Here is a 24,754-nt window from a genome sequence, read left to right on the forward strand (position 1 = left end):
GGCCCCGCGCAGCGCCCGCGCAGCGCCCCGCGCCCCGCCCGCGCTGGGCCGCGCACCGCCGCCGCCGCCCGCGCCGCTGGCCAGCCCGAGTGGTGCTGAACGGCGCCCGCCGGCCCGCTTTAAATAGCGCCCTCGCCATGTGATAGCGACGCCGGGCTCTCAATAGGCTTTCTGTGCCTCTTCTCTTGGCATTCACGCCGCACGCTCCCTCATTATTTCCCTTGTTAACTAAATGAACTGCATAATGTACTCTATTCTTGTCGACCCCACCCACGCCGTAGCAGGCGGCCTCTCCCCTCCTCTCCCTTTGGCGGGGTTATTTTCTCATTCTCTCGCGATTTAATATTCTTTTCTTTCTCTTTATCGCGCTCCTTCGCTTTCAGGCCAGCTTTCAGCCAGCTCCCCTTGTTTATTTTGCCGGCTGCAGCCGCGGTCTCCGTCGGCTCCGGCTTCCCCCGAGCCCCCCGGCGCCTTTCCCACCTGTGGCACCAGGTCGGCCCCGCGCTGCCCCCGCCGCGCCGGCCCCCGGCCCCGCCGCTTCTCCCTCTGCCCTCGCCGCAAGGGCGCTGCGACCCGCTTTCCGCCCAGCGCCTTCCCCGGCCCCGCGTCTTTGTCCGCAGCCCCTTGCCGGGACCTGCCGCTCGCTGCCCCCGGTGCAGCCGGGAGTCCCGCACCCGCGGGGCAGCGGTGGGTCCCGGCGGCGCCGGGCGGCGCCGGCTCCGACGGCTGTGCCGAGCCCGGCGGTGGCTGCACGGGCTGCGTGGGGGCGCCGAGAGCAGCGCGGGTGCGCGGAGCAAACGTCCGACAGCAGCCGGGTACCGCTCCACGCGTGCAGCGCGCCCCGAGTGCGGGCAAGCCGCGGGAGAGGCGCTTCGCCTATTCTGCACGTCTGCTTGTGCGTACACCTGGCTCCTCTCCGCTGTGCTGTAGGTGTAATATCTGTAACCGCACAACTATGCTTCACCTGCGGATGCCGCGGTGCGCGCCGGCCCCGAGTGGGAGCGAGAGCGGGAGCGGGAGAGGGGTGTCCCTGGCTGCGGGACTCGCCCGTCGCCGGCACCGACCCAGCTTAAACAGCCGGACATGCCGCGCCGCGCTTCAGGGCGCCGGGAGTTATCTGGGGGCTTGGGAAAAGCGACTGATAGGGAAGTGGCTTATTTCTCCCATACAATGCGAATTAGCATAAACAAAAAGGAGGTCTGTATTTCTTAGCATAAGGGTCTGCAAAACTTAGCATTGGCTCTAAACCGAGTTTCCACTTGGCCGTCTAAGCAAGCGCTCACGCACGCTTCCCCTGCATAGGGACACACCGTCCGCCTCCGAGGTCTCGACGCTTGGCTCCCCGGAGCGTGTTGATTTTGTAGGTGAACGAGGAACGCTAACGAATAAGAAAAAATATTCATGGGGATGCGTTTTCTCCCCCGACCTTCCTGTTCAATATCTGGGGAAAAGACGAACACACTCGTCGACGGACAACACTGCTCTCCAAATGTGAGGCGATTTCTCCTTACAGGAACCTGCCCACCTCAAAAATAAATGTATTTCTTCAAATGAAGGGAGGAATAGGAAGAAAAAGCCTGGGAAATAATGTAATCCTGTGTCTCTGGCTTGTACAGAGGCTGTTCTTGCTTGCAGTCGCATTTCTCATCAGTATCTACGGGAGTTTTGCCGAGATACTATTGATGCCGGAGCCCAGAAACGTACGTGTATATACAAATAAGTAGGCGAAAAGAAAGAAAGAACAAAAACGAATCCAAGTAAAAACTAAGTTCAGTGATTATTTAGAAAGGGTTTCTAAGTGTCCTTCCCCTAAAAGCGCTGATGGGGGTGGATTTTTGTTTTTGTTTATGTTTTTAAGGAGCTCGCAATTTAAAGCGTTTTCCCCCTTCAGCCCGCGCCTGGGAAGGGGTAACTCTCCCCGCTGAGAAGTGACCAGCCACCGAGGGGGTGCTGATTCTCCTCCTCAGCCTCGGAGATTCCTGCTGCCCAGGGCTGAACCCCACGGCTCCGAGCCGCAGGGAGGCAAAGGGTTAACAGCTCCTGAATGCACACCAAGCCCAAAGCTACTGGGAAAGAATATCCAAAAAAATAACCAGTTTTTTTTTTCCAGCCGCTGGACCTTATTGAATGTCATTGAAGAAAGTTTTGAATGCCAGATAAAGAGAGGCGAATTAAAGTGTGTGACAGCAGAGGATAAGCAAACACAAAGAGAACTCTGTCACACTTTGGGCAAAATCCGTGGGCTTTTTACCAAGCCTCTTCGCTATGATTGAATTAAGTAATAGGAAAACATTTTCTTTCAGTTTAGAGCCATTAGACAAAAACTTCAAAGCGAATAACACTTTTTAATGTGCAGCCCAACAATGGAATCTGTTTTGTGCTGAAATGTTTAAATGGTTTGTTGTGCAACTGCGGGCTGAAATAACCCAGACTGCAGCAAAATAGCATCCTTCAGACCGTTTTTATGAGAGCTTGAAACTAGCACAGACCTTTAATCCTAGTGCTTTAAACAGCCTCCTTTCTCTTCCCCCCTTACACTTTTTTTTTTTTTTTAGGGGTAAGCTCCCTTCGTGTGCTTGCCATCTCGTAGCGGTCGCCGCTAAACGAATGCAGCGCCGGGAGCCGGGGAAAAACCTTGCGGAGGGCTGCGGAGGCAGCGGCTCGGCCCTGTCGGCTCCGCGCACCGCGGCGGGGAGCGGAGGGCGGCGCCGGCGCCAGCCCTGCTCCGCGGGCGCGCAGCCCGGGCCGGTGCCGGCGCGTCCTTGCGCGGCCCCGGCGGAGGCTCGGCGGGGCTGAGGCGCCGGTGCCCGGTCTGCCCCCGGGATGCGCCCGCGCTTGGGCGGCGGAGGGAGGGAAACGCGGGGTGGGAGCGCTACCCCGCGGCCCCGCACTCGCTCCGGCTGGGCAGGGAGCGTTAAGTGCGCACTGACTGGGGGGAAAAGGGGGATCAGCAATGAAGGGAGAGGCAGTTACCGTCGTGGGGGGAGAGGAGGGGGTTAGCGTTAGCGCTAGCAGGAGGGGTGTCCCCGTCGGGGGTTGGGGGCCACACCATCGCTATTGGCAGGGGAGAAGGGTCAGAGCACCACTGCCTGTGGAGAGCTATATGGACATTAGCTGGAAAGAGGTACGTCATCATTTTGAGGTACCGACCGTTACTGTCTGGGATGGGTGACCCTGTCACCCTATGGGGGTACACACCGTCAGTATTTGGGGATGGGAGGATAGCATCACTCATTAGGAGATCGTTGGGCAGGTGCATTTCATTTCGGGAGCGGGCAGAGGCAAGCACGCTAGAGCTGCTGAAGAGAGACAGGCATCGCTGTTCCCCAGGAGGCCACGGCCTTGCTATCTGTCTAGGGGGTCACGGTTTGTGGGTGGCTATAATATTACTTGGCCCAGCCCAAGAACAGAATTTCTAAGGGTAAATCAAAACCAATATTGAATCAGAAGCGATGCACCAGGTGGTGGGGTGTACGAAGGATTGCCTTTCTGTGGTGGGCAAACACAGCCAGGAGCATGTCAAACCCATAAGGTACCTCTGTACCCCTTGAATCTGCTTATCCACAGAACGAATCTGGGGACTCAAGCAAACAGAAATATATATATATTTTAAAATGCTGTTTTATCAGTAAATTGTTTTTTTTTTGGCTGCTATATTTTTCTCACCGGCCCTTTGCTTCATTGAACAGGGCTAGTTGATGATAAAAAGATACCCAAAACATATCATTTATGACTCAAAATGTGCTCTGCACAGAATTAGTCATTTCTTCACAGACTCTTCTGTGCATTCAAATGACAGTGACTGCATGCCTGGCCAGTTTTACAGTGTTTGTTTTCACAGCACCTCTGAGGAAAGGTAGACAAGCTCTTTTCTGTCCATGGACCACAAAGGTGAAGTGATGAGGGCTGGGACCTATTCAGGACCAACAGAATGACATTTTGTGGAGTGCTTGTGTCACTCTTTGATTATGTAAAACTCAGAGTCTGAGAACTGCAATGTATATTTTGCGCTCTGACTTTAGTCAAAGCTGGAGGAGTTCCCCACTCTCAGAACCAGACCTCAGGGAAGGGAAATGGGCAATGAGATAGTGAGAAAAACACAGATATTGGGTATCTGTAGAAAAAAAAAAACATTTTTTTATCACTCAGCGATCCACTTTATGTTGCCTATGACTACCATCACAGAGGCAGAAATAAAATCCAGTCTAAACACAGGCCTTACCACCTCTGACCAGAAGCCCATATAGACCCATCACTTCTCTACAGCAGTGGCCGTAGTGGAAATCTAAGAAAATCTAAAGGGAAAAGATAAAAAAAGGATCATCCTTCCACGGTTTACTCCTGGCCTCCAGTAATCCAAAACTCAAGGGCTTCCTGAAACAGAGGTTGTACGTGTTAAATTCCAGTTCTTCCAAGCTAAAGGCAAATCTCACCTTTCTTTGTCATGAAGTTCTCCTATGTCTTTCTCCGGCTCTTGTCGTATCCATCAATATCTTCCAAATTCATCAGGGTATAAAATCTAGTAATCTACCAGCAATTGTCTTCATCATGCAACCTTGCTACCTTTCTATTACAATTCATCCAGTTTCATCTAGTTTTCACTACAAGCTATAAAGGCCTTAATTAATCTTTGCCATTAAAACCTGTGCCACAGGAAGACTTGGTTTTCTTTTTTTCCTTGATCACTTTAAACAAGCAAATATCCAGGGTAGGGATTTACAATTTAGCTTTCCTCCAGGCCTGATGCTTGCTAACAGCGTGGGTCTATAAGGGAATCCTGCAATCACATTCCAGAAAGTTTCCTACTCTGTTTACCCTCCTTCATTCAACCTTTCACTCAGAAGGAGATATTAGGGAGGTAGTTTGACAAAAAGTGATGAAACCTGAAATAATAATGGGAACATGAAGAAGCAGGTAAACTACTGACACTATTTAAAATAGGCTTTTGGTTTTTTTGAAAGGATCAGGCTTCACACTCACAGCATCCTTGTAGGACAGAAGGACACAGAATGGAGAAGTCCATAAGAGTAATGGAAACAAGGAATTGCAGAAAGGAGCTGAATGTGAAGTCTGCTAATCTGGTTATTAAAATACTGCAGATAAAGTCCTTCAGCCTCAGAATCCATTCCATCATCAGACCATTTCCAGCCTGTTTTTATTGTCACTTTCTCCTTTCCCCAGATTTCTCCTCTTTCTGTATGCTAAGGACATACAGATTTACAAACGGAAGGTTCTCAGACTTCTCAGTCTGCTCTTTGAGAGTATCCAAGAGGAAAAAAAAAATCCTTTTTCCATCCTTTGGGTTTTCATTCAAGCTTTGCAACAGCAATTCCAGCACCACATATGGTAACAGAATATGTGGCACCTGTTCTTTCTATGAAGCATTTGAACAGTTCTTTCTGCAGCTCAGTGTACCACTTTTCAAGCTATTACCTCATGAATGTGGAAGGTACTCAGTAAACTGTCCCAATACCACAAGGCCAGTACATTCTTCTATAGCATGTGTACTTGGGATTACTGATACATTGGTTTCAAAGCTAACATCTTATCCCCAGACTGGTAAATTTGGAGGGTTCTGCTGTGATAATGGTTATCACTGAATCAGGTGCCTCGTTACTGCATTCTGTGTGAAAGTCACCTACAGGAGAGACAAATAAATATCTGCGTACAGGTATATTAATTAATGTTATTGATCTGAACTCTGTTATTAATGATCTTTCTTGCATTTCTCCTAAGCAAAGTTGTGTACGGAGCTGAAAAGAAAACAGAGAAATTCGCTGAGCCATTTAAAAGAACCCCAAAGAGCTGAAGAAGTTGTAGTCAATAGCAACACTCACAACCAGACTCTTTGCTTGGAAGAATGTCAGGACTTCAATGTCCCAGGTAGAGTTGCCCAATGCATGGGGGACATTTCCTAAAGAATGTTGCAATGCCACATGCAGACACACACATGAAGTAAAGCGTTCCCAGGGGAGGAGTGTGGCAGCCGGGTAGGGTGTTTGGTTTGGATCAATGGCTCATACCTTGTGCACAGCAAGTGGCAATGGTTGGGAGAAATGAGGGAGGGCTGGCTGTCTGCAGCAGGGTTTCCTGGCCATTGCTGGGGTGTAGAGACAGACCCTGAAAGCTGCAGACAAGAACCAAGAGCTGTGTAACCTCGTTTTCTTTGATGTTGGCAAATGCATGTTCCTTAAGTGTTTATCACACATGAATGTGAAATAACTGTCTTAGATGTTTATTCAGCCTGTGTAAAACAGAGATCACCAAGGTATGCTAATTGCTTTAACTTGCCAGTCTTGGCACTAGCTAGAGAAGAGGGATGTTCTGAACTAACAACATCATCTTCTTCTTTTTGTTTTATTCTGAAGACTTTAAAAATGCCTTTTAATATGGTAAAGCTTTCAGAATGTATTAGGTTATATGTGATTGTGTCTCGATATGAGTTTGTACATTTTATTATTAAATATTAACAACCGTTATATTTAACAAAACTGGAAAATGGACAGGAGTATACTGCCATACACAATCACACTGTAGCAGCATTTTGTAGAAATTATTTCCTGAAAGTTGAACATAGTCATTTGTTAACCTCCTTGTATTTGTACTGAAATGTAACAATACACTGCAGAACATTTTTGTATATGTGAAACAAGTACAAGTTAAGAAAAATATCAACATGCATATTCAAGTCAGTGCATGACCAATGTACGAGATGGCACTACACTTTTTTTTTTTTTTTTTGCATTTCACATGCAAGTAAAGCCTACGAACATCATTCTTCCGTTTCCCTATGCTTTTCTTAGTATAATTGCACTGGTCTCATGGGAATTAGGCCATATCATACTATTAGAGGAACAAGGTTTTAAACTTACCCCTGCATGAAACGTAAGTGCATAGGAGGGCAGTGCTTGGACTTTGGGTCACAGGGCCGCTGGGCACACCTTCTCTGAGCTCTGCCTCTTTCTGCTTTGTCTCTTTACATGGAGGTCTGAAAAGTTAGCCCTGCTGTGAGTTTGTCCCCTGGAGCTGGACCACAAACTTCATTCTACTAACGTGCAGTTTGCATTACCTTCTCTTGGGTTGTTAGAGAAAGCAATGCACAATGGGAAATCTGCTAAACAGGGCTATGCTTTTGGCATGGCAAGAAGTCCAGCTGCTGTGACTCTCAGGAGCTGCACCACTTCTCAAGCCTGGTGTCTGTCTCTCACTGATGCAACCACACACAAAGTTTAGATTTCTAGTTGTCATAGTCCTTGGCCAGCAGCAAACCTGTGAATTCTCCCACTCTAAGTGTGAAACTCACAAAACTGGCTCTTCCTTCATGCACTATTGCTGTTACATCTTCATCTTCCACACTTGGAAAGCAGTGTCAGGGACTCATGTTTTGTGGCCCTGGTGTGCAGAGTCACAGCCTGGGTAGCAAAGGTGACGCTGAGTTACTGCTTCGGATATGCACCAACAAGGAGACTCAAGGGTTTTCATGAAAAAGGCTCACTTCGTGGCTTATTCTGGTGTCCCAGTCCTTCCCATTATGGGCTACAGGTGGTTTCTTGCATTATGCGACCTTTTGGTTCAGAAGATATTGTCCATCATGTGATCCCAATCAAAGTTGTCTTGTGCACCGGTGATGAAGATATCCCAGAGCCGTGATAGCTATATGAAAAGAGAACATCACAAGTTATAGGCCTTATCCTAATGCTAGTGAAGTTCAATGGGAAAACATCATACTCCAAAATACAAGATGGATTTCTGGAGTTCTACAGAGCTTTGCAGAGCCATGGACCCCAATCTTTGTAGTTTGTACAAAATACTTACCTATAAGAGGGTGAATTTTGAAAATGTTTAAAATCTCTTAAATTATAGTCCAATTCTTCAGTATTTGAGGCCTGCGTACAATAACCAAATCTCTCTGGCTCTTAACAAGGCATAAGATACAGCAGATTTCTTGCCATGTGTGAGATAGACTATTTGTGACAACTCAAATGCTTATTGGCAGCCATTCAAAATATCCTTTAACCTGTATAAGAAATGGAATAATCCCGGTTCAAACCTTATTCTCCATGTAATGCTACTGTGGGTGCATAAACACTTCTCGGGGTGTTTTCTTCCTCTATACCTCTTATAAACATGTAGGAAATGTGCTGCTTTAAGAGGAGATGGTCTATACAAGAGCTGGTCACCCCAGATTGCCTTTGTAGGGGCTAAGTGGGGAATAACAGGTACTTGGAGGGAGAAATTCATGTCACTTACTTCAGAAATCCTTAGAATGAGATAAATCCCATCCAGAAATGCCTCTCTGGCACTATAAAGGATTTCTGAATGACTAACCCAGATGTAGACTCTGTAGACAGAGACTGTGTCTCTGTACTCTTCTCTTTCAGCTATTGCCTTTTCTGTATGCATGTATGCAGGCTGCAATTCTTCGGAGCATGAGCTGGCCAAAAAATCAGTGGAGCTGCACCTGGGGCAGGCTGTGCAGAGCCCCTCCACTCTACAGCTTCTCCCATCCTTGATTTCTACACTCGAATCATTGCGCTTATGATAGTTGTCAGCAATTTGGTGGTTTGTATAGTATGTGCCTTTTAGCTCTACTCTTGCCCCAGACTATGGAAACTAATTAGGACTGTATGTTAAAAAATGTGTCCACAGGAGACCCAAATGATCTGTTAGATTTGACTTAGTCATTCCCATTTTGCTCTGTATTTTCTCACTTTTCCCTCCAAATTTTCTACCTCGCTCCCACTTTGGATGCTTTCCTTAGTTTTCCTCTTTTTTTTTCAATGTGTCTACCTTTTTCTCCATCATCATTTACTCACTTGCTTTTCATCTCATTAGTCAGATCATAATCTCAATAAATGGAGCAATTCTTCTAAGAGCTTTTCATGCAGAAGTGTGAGGAAAGAGTCTGAGTCTGGATGAATGAGAATTCCAGCTAGCCCTACCAAAAGATCAAACTAGGAGGGAGGACAGATAGGAGTGATAGGAATCTTCTCCAAATTTTCCACATTGCCTAGACACAGAGCTAGGAAAGGAATCTACCATAAAAGGACTGCATTTTGTCTGCAACAGATTAGGAGACTCTATTGTCTTGATTGCAGGCACAAGAATTAGAATGATGAATGAATCTCACCATAAAAACCAGGCTGGGGGGAAATCAATGCTGTAATGACGTAAGACGGGAAGAGAAATTTCAGAAATTTCTGCGGGTGTTAGGAGACCAGTAGAGGCCAGTGATTAATAAATTTTCAGTGCCAAATGAAAAAAAATCTCAGCAACGGCAGAAAGTATCCCTTTTTCCATTTGAGAAATTTAAACAAAACTTCCATTTGCTCTTTTTTACGACTAAGCTTAGACGAAATATTGTAATAATATCCTTCCTGTTTAAAAACAGGTGGAAAGGAAGTGGAAGTGGAGAGGGATTTAGAGCATTTCAGAACTAGACTGGGCTTTGGTCTGCCCATCGATGCACTCAGGATATACACAGCAGTGCCTAGGAGATTGTCTTTGCTGGATGAAGTAAGGTAGTAGTAACCTGTAGAACCAGGCTGCTGAGGGAAAAGACAAGGTGCTCACTGCAAGCAAAACATCATTGTTCCGGGTTACGGCCATGTCTGAAGGGGAAAACTACAGGCAACATATATCCTCCAGCTCTTTTGTCATTAAAATAGCCACAGATTTGACCTAACAAGGCAGAGAAAGCAGGAAAACATAAAGCAGCTTTGACATAGCAGTCAATGTCCAGCAGCATTGTCACTGTTACCTACAGACACCTCTCTCACCTGCCTTCTCTGGTGCACAGAGCAGAGCAGCCTTTCTGTTTCTCTCTCTGCAGCTTCTCTTACCTGTGAAGACTTTTTGGTTAGCTGGCAAAGCCAGAGCGAGGGAAAGAAGTGGCACTAAATCTTCTATTTGTATTTTCAGTTTTCACCTCCTCAACAGATGAGCTATCTTACAGCAAAAAAAAAAAAAAACTAGATGGGAGTGCGTCTGCTGCAACTTTTAATCTAATCCCTCCTGTGGATACACTCTATCTCTCATTGCATCAAGTTCCTTCCTTTCCAGTTCTATAATCGACCTCATATCAGGAAAGAAGATTTTCCTGCCTTCACAGAGGATGATTTTTTTTTACAGCTGACATCCTCAAAGACTAAAACTTTCTTTTTGAAACTGAGGCAGAGAGAAGGAAGGTTCCTGAGTCCAGTTTTCTTTGCTGTTCTGGGCAGGATCCTGTAGCATCCCTCAGTACAGGAAGCATCTTGCTCTTATGTAAATGAAGCAAACCCTCTGAGGAGGGAGTGATCAAGCCTGGCTAGTGCTGGGCTTCTCACTCTGATACTGCAACAATTTTGATAGCTGTGGGTCACCTATCTTGGCCTTATTATCATCCTCTTCATGAAGCTGCAGCTGTTTTTTGTGTGATTTTCTCCCTTCCTTTCATTTGCCCCGGCTATTTGCCTGGGCTGATCTGTTTTAGGCTACCACGTTTTTCGTGGTCCAGCTGTGCTTCATTCAGAGCACTCTTTTTAGCCTAGGGATGCTCAGCTTCTCTCAGCAGAGATAAAAACCAAATCATCTGCAACACTGAGTGCTTCCACAGGGGCAAAGAAATCCTATGACTGTCCCTTATTTTAGACACTTTTGAGCAGCTATTTTTAGGTCTTGATCACTAATCATTTCCCTTGCATGTACCTTTTGGCTTTAATATGGTACTTAAAGTGAAAAGTTACTTTAATATACAGGATTAACAGAACTTCAGTGAGGTGCAGCTGTTCAGCATCTCATTAGGGACAGTTCACATCACTTATAATTTTAGATACCCATAGAGACAGAGAGTGAGCACAAATACATGTACTTCCCAAAGCAGCAAAGCTGCAAGGCTCATTTCTCATAGACTCTTGAGCTTAGATCCCAGGTGTGCGAGGACCTCGGAGGACCGCACAGGTTTTCCCTCCACTTGTTAAGCAGTAGATTCAACACAGCATAAATGTGTTTCTTAAAAGAAACAATAATAATAATAAAGGGTTAGGTAGGGAACGGAAAGCGCTACTGTAAGGAGGCACAGGTGGAAGTGACTTCCGTTGTCTTGTGCCGTGCTGCCATGTGAGGGTGGTGCTGGTGTGTCGTTTGACCCTGTGGAGTGGTGGGCGACCCAGCAGAAACACGTTTTTCTGAGGGATCCAAGTGTCTCGTTTTAGGTTTTGCAAAGGGATGAAATTTCTTTAATGGGCTCCGGCTGAGGCCCATGGGGAGCTTAGCACCCAGCACCCATTGCAAAGGCTGGTTGGGGTCAGTGGGGCGCAGCAGAGGTCCTCGTCCCTGGCCCGGCCCCAAGCCGGGGTCCCTGGAGCGGAGCAGCCCTGTGGCCGATTCCCCTCCGCCGGACACGTCTGCCCCCAGCTGCTCCGCCAGCCCTCTGGGCTCCTAGGAGACCTTCTCCTGGGCCTCCCTTCTGCGCTTTCCCAAGGCGTCCCCGGAGGGATCACGAGTCCCAGAGCCAAGGCAAGGGTCAGAGTCGTTTGTTTCTCCCCAGCAAGTTTGCAAAGAACAAGCCCCGCACGTGGTGCTCCCTCGGCCCCGCGCTCGGTTGGGGGGTTCAGCCCTCTCATTGCCCTGTGGCCCTTTCTGCTGACCTTTTCTCCGCCGCCTCTTTTTCTCACACAGGGGATGTTTGTGTGTGGCTGTGAAAGAGGGTCTCCTATTTGTCCCAGCGCTGTGGCGCAGCGCATGACCGAAGCTCGCTGCGGCAGGGTGAGGGCATTGTCCGAGAATATCCTGCGAGGCCTCGTGGGGCCGGTGCATTTGCACCGCCTGTCACGGGGTTTCGGCAGCCCTCTGCGCCAGCGGTAGCCAGGAGCCGCAAAGTTTGGTGTTTGCGGAGACAGCCGCTGCAACAGCTTCACTATTGTTGCATATTTTGGAAACTTTCCCCTGCAACTCTATATAATGCAAAGATTTAAATCAACAGTAAAATCTCCCCTCAAAGAGAGATTTTCTCAGTAAACTGTTGTAGTGGCTGCATGTGGCTGTGAGAGCAAGTGTGAGAGGACCTGTGCGTTTGTGTCTATGTACTCAGGATTGCCTCAAACTTCTCTATAAATGGCATTCTCCTTTGAAGGAGTTGTTCGATCTGAATTAGACACCAGAAACACGTTAAAAACGTGGCAGTTAAGCAAACATAAAGCGTGCCCACAAATAGACTGTACTTGCACATGCCTGGGGAAGGTTGCTAATGCCGATTGAACCTCGTGACAAATGTTTCCCTCCCCTTGAAATTAAGAAGGCAAAGAAATACCAAAGTTGCAAGTTAAACTTTTAAAATGCCCCATGAAGAGACAGCATCTAAGGCTGAATAACACATCTGTGGACCCCTTGAAGCTTACTAGCACGCAGATTATTCAGCTATTTGTTATATTTTCTCTTGTCATTTGTTGGGGATTGCAATACAATAGTACAGTGCTCCTCTAACACCTCCCCACCCTGTAGAGTCCCCGTCACCCTAGAAGCTGCTGTCCGTGAGCTCTTTCCATGGAGAAGCATCACACGTCCTGTCCTGCCTCTATCACAACTTGTCATTCAGCATTCCTGCCTCCTTGTGCACTACTGGAATACGGAAATGAATCTTCTCCAGTCTGTATTTATGCCACTGATTTTTATGTCCTGTGATTTGTATTTTTCAGGCTTTTTTAGTACTGATGGATATTTAGCAGAGGAAGAGGTACAGCTTTTTAGAAAGATATTCAGATAGCACCTGATAGCATCTGACAAGCTGGTTTTCAGAAGAATCAGCGTGGAAAGTTAGATCACCATTTTAAAACCAGTTTCCTGTTTTCTGTGTTTGTTTTACATTCGGATATTCTTTCTCCAGGTTGTATGGGCTTGTTCAACACAGGCAACACAGGCCAAGAAGCAAAAGTTTAACATCCTTGCAGAGATGTCCCTTTCATGTCCCCTCTGGCTACAGTCACAGGTGAGGGAGCGGGGAGGGCTATCTCTGCTGCAGCTCTCAGAAGAGGGGATGAAGGCAGCCAAGGTGTGAATCTGGGCCAAGGGAGACGAATGGGACGGGCTCTGCCCTCCGTGACACCAGGGCATGTGTGGTACTTGGGGGGAAGGCACAGTGCAGAAAGAGGAAGGCTAAATGCCCTCCACTCCCTCAGTGCCCAGGTACATCTCCGCCTGCAGGGACTCCCACGAACCCTGGGTGCCAGACTGCCTCTACGCTATATGGATTCACACAGCTCACCCCTCACCTCCCTCCCCCCCAATTCCTCCCTGCTGCCAGCTGCTTTCTAGTGATTTCCTCCGTTCTACATTTTCAGCACATAATTGTGGAGGGTAATGTCCATGTGTGCTGAAAAGTGTTTCAGATGTGTATCGCATAGCGCGAGGAGCGCTGCAGGTTACTCTTGTGAGGCACCATCTCCTTGCTAGCTTTAAGAGGGTAAAAACCTCAGCTGCCTATTTCTTAACTAACATGCACCAGAGGGCTAAAGAGCGTACCAGTCTTTACCTGGAGCTTTGCCCCAGGCTGTGCTCTCCAAGATAGAGCTTGCACACAGAGAAATGCCAAAGAGAGCACCAGCAACTGGGTGTTGTGAGAAGGGTCTGGGGAAGTCGAATGGGCATGAATATACGTGCACGTACACTTGTGTGTGTCTGCAGGTCTTCTGGCACCGTGACACTGCCAATTTACACTTTGTCCTGAAATCACAGAGTTATGTAAAATTGGGGTGAGATGTGAAAGAGGCCACCAGTATACAGTTATGTCCCAAATATGTTCTACTATTCAAGTCTCTGCAGTGTTGAACAACGCAAACAAAAATCCAAGAGTAAAGTTTTGACTTTCCTCAGAGCACTGGGTTCTTTATGTGTCATTTTGTCACAAGGAGCAGCCCAGTTCATGTTTTTGGCCAAAATAAACAGAGAAAAGTGCATAATGTCACAACATTTTAAAAATTCAATACTTTGCCCCACCGGGCCCCCAGTCTGTCTGTGTCCATCCTCCCACTCTTACCTGACTCTTAGGCTCCTCAGGGCAGAAACCGTCGGCAGATGTTGTGTTTGCACCGTGCTTAGCACAAAAGAGAGTCCTGATCTGTGAGCAGGATTTGTTCGATGCAAACAATATTTGGAATCAATCTGGAGCATTTGCAGTCTGAGAGAAAAAGAACAGCAGTTATTCTTCCTTCACAATTTATCTGCCAGTTCTGATGTCCGTGTACATCTGCTCTTGCCTACTGGAAGGGGCCTGGACCTGGAGACTCGGCTGGGAGAGCAGCCAGCATCCCGGCACAGGAGCCGGCAGCAGCTCGGCGCAGCGCGGCCCGCAGCCCGCAGCCTGCAGGTGGGGCGATATCCCTCCTTATCGCAGGGCAACTGTGTGCTGCCAGACACCGCAGGGCTGCCTGGGGAGCCAGCGAGACCCCGCACCTCTCCCCCCGGCACGGGAACCCAGCCTGCGGGAGACCCCCGGCACACAGCAGGCCCCTGCTCCCTGGGGTTATTCCCTAGTGTTTTTAACTTCCACGAGCCGATCCTGAGCAGAAGGAGTGGAAGCCAATGCTGGCAGAGGGACGCTTTATAACTCTGTTTTTCAACCCTTCTTCTTTCAGGCTCAGCAGTGCTCAAGCAGCTTGGAAATCAAACCTAAGACTCTGTTAGTCTTCTCCAGCCCAGAGGAGTGCAGGAATTACATCCTTCTGGAAATACCATTCCACAAGAAAAGAGATGCATTTTTCCCAAGGATGCATCCTTCTTCCACGCACACCAGAGGGATGGGTCCAGGAAGAGCAGAAGACAAGAAAACCCGGTGACACATTTGCCTTGTTTTGTGCGCTCTCTCTTAGTACAGCACACAGGCCGATATGGAGACGTTTGTGAGACTGAATGCCTGTAGCAACATTTTAGATACTAAAGCAAATGATTCCTCCTACATAGGGAACTTGTTCAGGGCAAGCTATCAGATACATTATGATCTCTCAGACATTTTAGTACACACTTGTTCAGCAAATATACCTATAGTGCAGATATAAAATACAGCAAGACAGAAGGAAGTGAAAGCCACAGAAAAGTATTCTGGTTAACATAGCATTCAAGGGACCTTATGAAATAGTAAAAATAGTGATGATAGATCAGATAATGAAACTCTTTTGCCATGCTTCTGAGGTGTGTGTTAAAATGCAAAGGCATAAATCTGGAGGTCAGCAAGTCAGAGGAGAGGCTTCTGGCTGTGTTAGCCCCAAGTCTGCAGGTGCCCCCTTGTAACCTTCTCTGGGAGGACTGCTCCGCTCATCCAGCTTTCTACTAACAACGGCATGGGCTGAAAGCTGGAAGAAAACAGCCCAAGCAATGCATTAATAAAGATGCAAGATTATTGAATTTTCACCTTGATGACGAACGTCTTCACCCCAGTGCTCCTCTAGATCCGCTGAAGCCAGTCTGTGCAGTGGAGCAGTCCTAGATGGGTCAGTCACCTGTAAATGTGGGATTTCTGGTGGAAAGGTACTCGAAATCATTCTAAAACTGTTACAAGAGTAGAAAGTTAGCTGTGAGAAAAGGCAGGAATCTCTGATGTTTGCAAGTATAACAGTAAATGTATCCTTGCTAATGCTGGGGAGCTTACAGAAATATAGGCTGGACATGACAGAAAGATTTAGTGACTAGATGTACTGTACAGTAAAAAATATCTCACTGTTCTTCCCTTCACGGTCATGAAGAAAAGAAGGAAAGCACAGCTCAGCTGTCCCCTGTCCCCCGTCCCCCGACAGGGACAAACACAGGCTCCACCTAAAGCGGGGAGGGGAAAGAGGTGTGTAATACCCTACCCCGGGGGTGAGGGTGTCTGCCTGCCCGAGAGTGGAGGCTCTTAGTGTCCCTGCCAGATCATCCGCGTGATAAACTGAGGTCCCAGATGGAGAAGAGCTTGAAACTTCACCAAGTCACTTCACTGCAACATTTTGAGCAGTCGGTAGGTGAACTCATAAAGGTTAAGCTCTTCTGCCACAGAGAAATCAAAAGAGGAGTACACTTAACAGAGATGTAACATACGAAAGCCAAGTATCATACACTTCTGAGGCTTCCCCCAAGATTTTTCAGCGCTCCAGGTCGGCAGCGTCAGCTTCACAACAAGAGCTGAAAGATGCTGAAGGTTATTTTCCTATTATTTTTGTATCTAAAAGTTTCTCTTCTTTCAGCAGAGGCAGTAATATACCACCACAAAATAAAACAATGTAAACATCCCTTTTTCAAGCTGATCATTGCTCACCAGCATTCACTTGGAAAGAGTGAGAGAAGAGAAACATTTCAGCTTTATTCAGTCGGAACTTATGAATTACACTTTTTTCGTGGAAAGCACAACCTTCAGAAGAGGTCAGCGGCATCTGAAAATACTAGACACTAAGATTCTCATATTTAGATCATCACTCCCCACAGTTTCAACCAACACTCGTTTTTTACCATTTAAAATTTTATGGTAAAAAGTGAGGTTATAAGAAAAAAGGAAAGTCCCTTAGTCATGGGAAAATATGCCTGGCTGAGCCTTATGGGTTGTCTCAGGGGAGAGAGGCATATCTTTCACTAGAATTAAAAACTAATAAATGATTAAGTGAAAGCCCAAACATAAGACACACTAAACAAAAAAAAAAAAAGCCGTTCCACTGACATCCTTCAGCAATGGAAAATCTGAGAGGAAAAAAAAGTTTTCACAAAAATGTTGCCATTCACAATGCATGCCCCAGTTTTGTTATATTCTCAAAGATATCGTACCTGCCCTGCTCCTGCCCTTCGCTGCTGCTCGGCATCAGCCTCCCAGCAGACAGGCAGGGCGGATGGCTGCCAGCAGGGACGGCGGTGTGACTGCCAGGTGCCACCATCGTCCTCCCTGGTCTGTTCAGCTGTACACTGGGGTAACGCAGGCCTGGGGGGCCCAGGCTGTGAGGCTTAGTGCTGTTCTGTTTTGGAGTAGTCTGTATCACCTGTAGCATCCCTCTGCTCTGACTGACTTCATCACTGCACACAGGTGGAGCTGTGCACCCTTCAGAGCTGCATGAACCACCCCAGCAAAGAAAAACAGCCAGGATGTGTCGCTGAAGCACAGTCGTTGCAGAAGCCAAAGGCCCTTGCCCACCTCTCAGCCTCCAAACAGGACCATCCCTGTGAGACCCTGGGCCCTTGCAAGGCAGAAATCTACTCTGAGGGAATCAGTGCCCTGTATTTCCTTTCATAAAAATCAAACTTTATTTCTCACATATTTCAGATTGCTGTCCGCTCTTCAATGAGTTTATTGTGTGCTGATGTCCAAACCATCGTGAGGAATTAGATTCAGAAGCCTGTGGCCTTCATTCTCTCTCAAGATCTATGTTCAAAAGTTGTTTCTCCGTTCTGAAGTCTGCACGCTCCAACCTGTAAATGTGGGCCTGACTGCTCCCTTGACCAGCATCAAACCATATGTACAGTGGCAACCACTCTAAAGTCTGTTCAAAATGTACTCCCTCAACCAAAAGTAATGTAGATGGAGGGACCTCAGCAGCACTGATTGCTTCAGCCTGTGAATCAGCTCTCACTGTGCTGAACTGCTGCTAATGCAGCCCTGGAAGGTGAAGGACACCCATGCACTGGGACAAGCACATCTCTGTAGCCAGGCCACCCAAGCTCACCTTGCTGAGTCTGCAACTTTGTTTCCAAGTGTTGAGTGGATGGAAAGCTGAGCTAGAAAGGAAAAATAGTACATCTAAAACCTAAATACTATTTCTTCACTCCTAGTAAGTGTCCTGGTCCTGACCACTTTGCTGAAGCAGTAACAAGGATCTGGGGCCTTGAAGTCAGCTTCCTACAGCTGGGGCATCACTGACAGTGATGGCTTGCATAATTCACACATCAGTCTTGCACCAGAGGAAATCATGGTCAGTGTGCAGGCTGTCCTCCTCCACCCACACATATGTGGCTATTTCCTAGGAGGCCACTTTTCCGAAAATTCACCCCTTAAGAAAGAGAGCGAAGCAAAGCACACACTCACTGCAAGCTACACACATCAGAGCATTTCTTCAAATGCTGAAAACTAAATCCCAGCAAAAGAATGGCAAAGAGCATGAGTCACATTTACTACATCCTCAGACATGACAAACCAATGCACCCAGAAGCAGGAAAGCTTTAAAGCAGAAGAACATTAAAAAAGAGGAACAACTGAAGGCCCATTTCCATGTTTAGTCTATTACAATACATTTACTTTAGTATTCAGACCTAGTGAAACCAATAGGATGCTCACCGCTGACTGCTGCACGATTAGGACATGGCTCTGAATTTACAAGTTTTACATTAGCTGCTATTTTCAACTGATTTACAGGTTTGACTTTTTATGTTTTTTAAAGCCAGTAATATGGAATGAACAGGAGTGTGACTCATAGAGACATAAAGCCTTAAGTTCAATGCAATTAATTAATGCAATTTTAAAAAGGAATGCTGTTTGTCTTTCTATAGCACAAAAAGAAAACCAGACACATACGCATTCTTGAGTTTTCCTTCTGTGTATGAAACTGTCTTAAAGGTTCCTTTGTCCATTTTCTAGATTGCTCATAGAAATGCCTTTCTCAAGCAGTGATTATTCATGGTTTCACAATGGACGTGGAGGTCACTATTAGAATCAAAAATTAAAACCTCCAAGCTCTTCTTTAACCATTAGCTGCAAATATGAAACAAAAAAGTCTTTATTTCAATCAATAATAGACAAGGGTCAAAGGCTATAAATTAAAATCCCCTCCATTAGGCACAACCAATTGAATTCTGAAGTTTGATTTTCTAATTCGGACTCTTGGTTGAAAACTAAACGTAAGATGAAGTTGTATTTCCTGGAAAAAAAAAAAAGCCTGAGGACAAAGGGACCTGCTGATGAGTGTTCACACGACTCTCGGCTGTGTCAGCGGTACGGACCTGGTTCTGACTCCTAGCTCTAAGGAGGCAGTGATGGATGATGCTGCAGTGTGAAGGTTGAGCAGTGATAAATGAGGCAGCCATGCTGAGCACACTCAGGGTAGCATGGTAGTTCTACAGCACATCATAAAATGACACTGGCTGCTGCTTTGATAGACAAAGCTCATGGAGACTAGAGAGGAAATATCAGCTGTTGGTGATAAAACACATTGGGAAGGTCTGGCTGGCAACCAAATACAAACAGGAGCATCTTCACTGGTGCTTCTGCTGGGAGAGTGAGCACAGCCATTCAGTAAGTAAATACTGTTCTCGCCTTCACTCTGTGGATGCTTACTGAGTGGCTGTGGATGAAGAACACCAAGGGACAGCAGTGAGAAGGCTTTTGAGGTTTTGCAGGCCTTTTTTTGAGCCTTAATCTTGGGAACACAGGTATGGTGGGACATTTGGAATATACAACTTACTTTTGGACTTTGGCAATGAATAGGTGCCAAAACTGGATGACCCAAAGCTTAGAGAGATTAACTGCAGGGTCTGGGCTCACATTTGCAATCAGTCCTTGAGTGGGTTTTCCATATTGAAGATAAGGCCACTCAAGCCCATGTCATTACACAGAGGAGAGTAGCCACCTGGCACATCCAGATTCACAGGCAGCTCTTCCCTGTGACGAAGTTGCTCTTCAAAAGCAACCAGGAGCTGGTTCTCCCTGAGATGGGGAAGTGGTGTGGGCAGTAGGAAGCGCGTGGGAAAGAGGAGCTGAAGAATACTAAGGTGAAATCATATTAACAGACCTTTGCTAATGCCCATTTTACTGGCTTGGCTGTTGACCATGGATGGCAGAGAGTGACACAATAAGCAGGGATTCCTCACATGGTGAGCGGACCTCAGTGAGCAGAGGTTCAAAACTCCAAAGTACGGGCTTAACTTCAAACTGCACGCCAGTAATCAGTTTGCCCTACGAAACCCAGAACAAGTATTGACTACTTTATAGTGGAATATAGCAATAAACATGCAATCTTAGATATGCAGAGACTGGAGAGGGGAAGTAGGAGGAAGAACAGCATTTGCTAACTCTCACTGTCAAGCTGAAATCAGTGGGAGGCAGACACACTCTGGAGGTCTGGACACTAGCCATTCCCTGAAAATATTGGGAGGGGAGGTTCCTTCTTCCTAACATAGTTGCCTAAATGTAGGTGGGACCAGACCTCCTCCGCGGGCCTCCAGAAGCACCTTGCACACCCACGGACTGTGTAGGAAACTCAGGCAAGAACATAAGAAGACAGTTCTCCTGAGAGCACAGCAGAGATCGTAGTCAGGCAAGCTTAATCTAACATACACAGTAAAGAAGGAATAGTCTTGGGTAAGGGTGGGAGTCACCACATCCACCCTTAGCTGCCCAAAATGTTGGGGTGAAGACTAAAACGAGTCTGTTAGGCTCCTGCTGTAGCTAGTAGAGGGAGATAGGCATCTCCAGATGGCAATTCATCCCCCCATTGTGGCAACCTCTTTTCTTTAGGACCACCACCCCAAAACTCAACTATGTGTACCATTTGTCACAGTCACACTTCACCTTCGATTAATAACTACAACTGCATGGCAGGTATTTTACCCAAGGATGCAAGCTCTCCTGCATACGCCTGACTTAAAGTGAATGAGCAGCCCCTCTGAAATAAATAAATAAAGGTAAGTACATACTCAGATGTTGAATTATCAATTGTATCAAGGACCTAAATTATTAATATAGATCCTATATGAAAACTACGTAAATCAGTTCATGCAATATTGAGGTCCTATGCTGAGTACAATAAAAATCTGGAGCTAGTTCATCTTTATATTAATAACAACATTTATTAATTTTGATACATACGTGGCAACACAAGTATCTTGCACAATCCAACAGGTAGGCCATCTTCAGGTTTTGCTTAAATGTGTGGTTCAGTGAAATCCACAAAATGGGCCAAATTTGGAGAAGGAGAGAAAAAACCTTAATTGTTGATAAATATTTACTTTATCTGATGCAAAACTGCTAATTCAACAGCAACCTTGGAGCAAAAGCAGAAGATAGAGAGCCTATAAGGCAACCATACAATGCCATTCGCCCTCCACAAGGGCAGTATGTCTTTAAAAACGACCATCCTTTATTCAATTAAATTATTCAATTTATATTATTTCATTAAATTTATCCCATGCAATGGGCTAGATAGATGACCTAGAATATCCCCAGAATATTGGCTTTTTTTTCTTTCATCCCTAACTTCCTTGATTTTATAAGTGTATGTATTGCTGGGGTCTAGCCTGAAAATAACAAATATCTGGCTTGTAAAAGAGAGATCTTTACCAAAGAGAAGGTGGGGACAGGGAGCAATGCTCGGTCTACCTGAAGCCAAATGGCCCCGGAGAACAGCACACTGGAGGAATGGGAGCACTAGTGAAATATTTATTCCAGTGTGTTTATACCAATGTAGAATGTGCCTGTTCAGTGATTTAGGCTTAGAAATGAGAAGAGTTGTCTCCCAGGCTCCATGGACTGTCCTGAGCACACCTCCACTGACAATAAAAGACCCCGGGACACTGAGCTTATGGGAGGATACCTGAAGATGTCTGACCTTCCTGCTGAACACTACTCCAGCCACCTACAGCAGTGTTGTCCTAGGAAAACTATGGAAAGACAAAAAAGTCAAATTTCAAAGGTGGAACACCACAGTGTCGGAAAGTATTGCAAAACTAATGGGTGAAAAAAAAAGTGCTGTGCTGTATGCAGTCCTCCGTATTTGCTAGCAGGAAGGTTCCCTTGAAGCCATGTCTGTACAGCAGATTGCTTGGCACTTTTCCTTTGAAGAGCTCCCTGTCCTGCTTCTTATCAGCTCACTGAACTTTAACCCTGAAGTTTGGACTGTGATTATTTCACAATAGAAGGCTGAATAATGGCAGGTTGGACATTTCTGAGAAAAGTACATCTTTCTGTCCACGTTTGATGAAACTTTTCTATTCACGGTAAACTTCTACCCTGTGCTTTGGAGAAAGGATTGGGGAATTTGTCCCAGAGGAAGAAAGGTGTTATTTCACCCTTGCTCTTTCTGACAGCTATCACCTCATTGTGCCCTGATCTTTTAAGGAACGCATTTTGGAGATGCTCAGTAGACTTTGTAGAGCTGAACAACACATTTTCCTGGGGATGTCATTCATTGGCCTTACTCCATCTCAGAGCTGGACAGAACTGTTCAGAGAAACTCAGTCATGCACTCAATCATGTCCTAAAGCCTGTCAAAAGACCCCTGGTGTTTTAACTTGAATATACCAAAGCTGTAAAAGGAGAGAATTAGATAAGTCCACTGTTATGATACTGTCAGTAGTGGCACTGTCACCTGCTATTCTGTGCAGAGGAGTCCTGCCGTGTTCTGGCCCACAAGGTGGGCCAGACCTTGAGGACAAACCCACAGGGTGCAGTCATGGAAGATGCCGGCTCTTTGACTCCTATCTCATTTGCTGCTGAATTTATAAGTCATATAAACTGAGGGGAGAGGCTGAGGAAAAGGAACAACAGCCTTCTGACCTCTGTAGCAGAGGGGCACCCTGGAGAGCTGGTTCCTGCCTTTGTCTTGCACTGTTCCTGTGTGCTAATGGGTGAGTCACATAACCAAAACTCTTCACAGAGAGCATTCCTCCTCTCCACAGGCTCTGCATGCTGCTCATTCGCTAGGAGAACCAACTTCATAGCTAGGGTCTGATTTTCAGATTCACGGCACCCAAATGGAGGAAAGAGAAGCAGTGCTTCAGACCTATGAACAGTGTGCAATACCTGCTACTAGAAAATGATATTTCTCAATGGACACTCAAAATGAGCCCCTTGACCAGGAATCTCTCTGTGCCTCAGTTTTCCCTTTGTAAAATGGGGATATTTTTCACCTCAGTAAGGTGTTGTAAAAAGGATGCTGGTTCTGAAGTACCCCAGTAACGTAGGAGTGGCTCTGAAAGAAAAGGCCACACGAAAATTAATTTTCAGTGTTGGCATTTAAATAAGGTGCAGTGAATAATTTGGGGAGCAATACATGTTTTATAAAAGATAAAATTAAGGAAAGAACTGTTGCCACATCAGAGAGTATTGACCATCCTCTGCCTGGAATGAGCCAGGCATTCAGAGGGATAAAAATGTAAGTCTGTTAAAAAGTGTATTATAAAGCAACAGGAGAATGAATTATGGTTGAATGGGCTGAATCCTGCAATGACCCCTGCATCTTAACATTTCAAGGATGTTTTTCTGTATGTGACATTTTCAATAGCCTGGTGAAACCTTGGTTTCACTTCAGGTCAAAGGAGAAGCTATTGCTGGCTTTAATTGGTCCAAGCTTTCACATGAATATCTTTTTTACTGATAATAAGTAGATCTACACATTCCATATCCAAAGTAAAGTGATGAGGGAGGAATCTGGATAGGAATTGTTGGATTGGCCCATATCCTTATTTAGGTCACTCACTCTTGCTGTCCCTCACGTTTCAGGCAGTGGCCGACATCCAGTGCTTGAAAGAAGGGTCTCCTGGCCAAGAGCTGCATATGGCCTAAGAGGCAGCTTTCTCTGGCCCTGGAAGAGCGCTTTGCTTGGCTGGCTGCCAAGGATGATTTTAGTGAAAGAAGAAACACAAACCCAAGCCTAAGCAAGGTATGTTTGGTCTGATGCAAACAAATTGGTTGCATTGATCTAGACCTCAAAAACACCGCAGGAAATAAAAACGGTCCTTGAGCATGAGGACGTTAGTCCTTCTGACTCAAGAGCGAATATAAGAAAATTCTGATGTGTCATTTATAGGGGACAGCTTTGCAAGGCCGATGGGCCCCAGAACTACCTTGGCCAGGTAAGACAGGGCAAGGCGGGCCATGTGCTCACCTGGGCCTACAAATCAGCCTTGCAAGAAAGGAGACTTGGAGAGCAGGAGACAGGACACCTGTCACAAGTGCGCTGTGTTTCGTTGACCTCCTACGTGTACTCCACGCCCAAATCTGTCAGAACCTGCTGCTTGGTAGGCTGTAGTAGTGGACAGGCCGAGTGTCAGCGTTGCTTCTGTCTGGACTGCCGCATTGCCACCATGTTAGGGTGGCTGCTCATGGTTAGCCAGCTCTTGCTCTGGGCTTGTCCTGGTTGCACACCAGCAGGTCTGTGCCCCTGGCCTGCCTTAGGACTCAGTTCTCTTTGTCGGCACTTTTCTCTACTGCCCATCAAACATTCCTGTCTTGCATCCATCCTGCTGCGCACTTGTTTACCTCCCTCTGCCTCTTCTCTGCATGATGGTGCAGTGTCCCTCATGAAGCTGAGCATTTTTTCCCAGAATATGCAAAGACAGTCTGTGTAGTTCTCCTTTTTTTTCCCCCTTGTCTTCTGAGAAGCACTGAAGTCTTCTGGTGCGCTCAGCTTCATTGCAGTAAAGGGTACACATGCTGATTCCCTTTTTTGTATTCTGAGGAGTTATTTCAGGTTTGCTGATAAGACAGTGTCTTCACTGGTTCAGGATGTTCTTCAGGTTCAGGATGAGAAGAGCCATCACTGCTGTGTCTCCTACGTCATCTCCCAGATAAGCAATATAGACAGCTCCAGACATTAGTGAATGTCCAGCTTCCAGAAATTATGTCTGGAATAGAAATTATAATAATAAATCTGAGTTCTTTTTTTTTTGTTTTTTTCTGCCATGTTTCAGCTGTTAGTGGTCACCTTTCCATATTCTGCTCTGCAATTAGGATACCATGCAACTTACTATTGTTGCTTCTTAACCCAAGCTGAGAAAGGCGTATAACTCAGAAATGAAGGAAGTAGGACCTCGAGGAAAAATGGAAATCCTGAGA

General features: G+C 46.2%; 1 long non-coding RNA gene across 1 annotated transcript; it reads right to left on the bottom strand.

The window, feature by feature from the left end:
• Window positions 1-6,568: 6,568 nt before the first annotated feature.
• LOC138065605 (uncharacterized) lies at window positions 6,569-15,521 on the bottom strand. The gene is made up of 3 exons (XR_011138687.1): window positions 15,386-15,521; window positions 14,015-14,155; window positions 6,569-7,653 (listed from the first exon to the last, which is right to left on the bottom strand). It is a non-coding gene; the product is annotated as an uncharacterized lncRNA (long non-coding RNA).
• Window positions 15,522-24,754: the final 9,233 nt, after the last annotated feature.

This window comes from Struthio camelus, chromosome 1, assembly GCF_040807025.1.
Source record: "Struthio camelus isolate bStrCam1 chromosome 1, bStrCam1.hap1, whole genome shotgun sequence".
Classification (NCBI taxonomy): domain Eukaryota; kingdom Metazoa; phylum Chordata; class Aves; order Struthioniformes; family Struthionidae; genus Struthio; species Struthio camelus.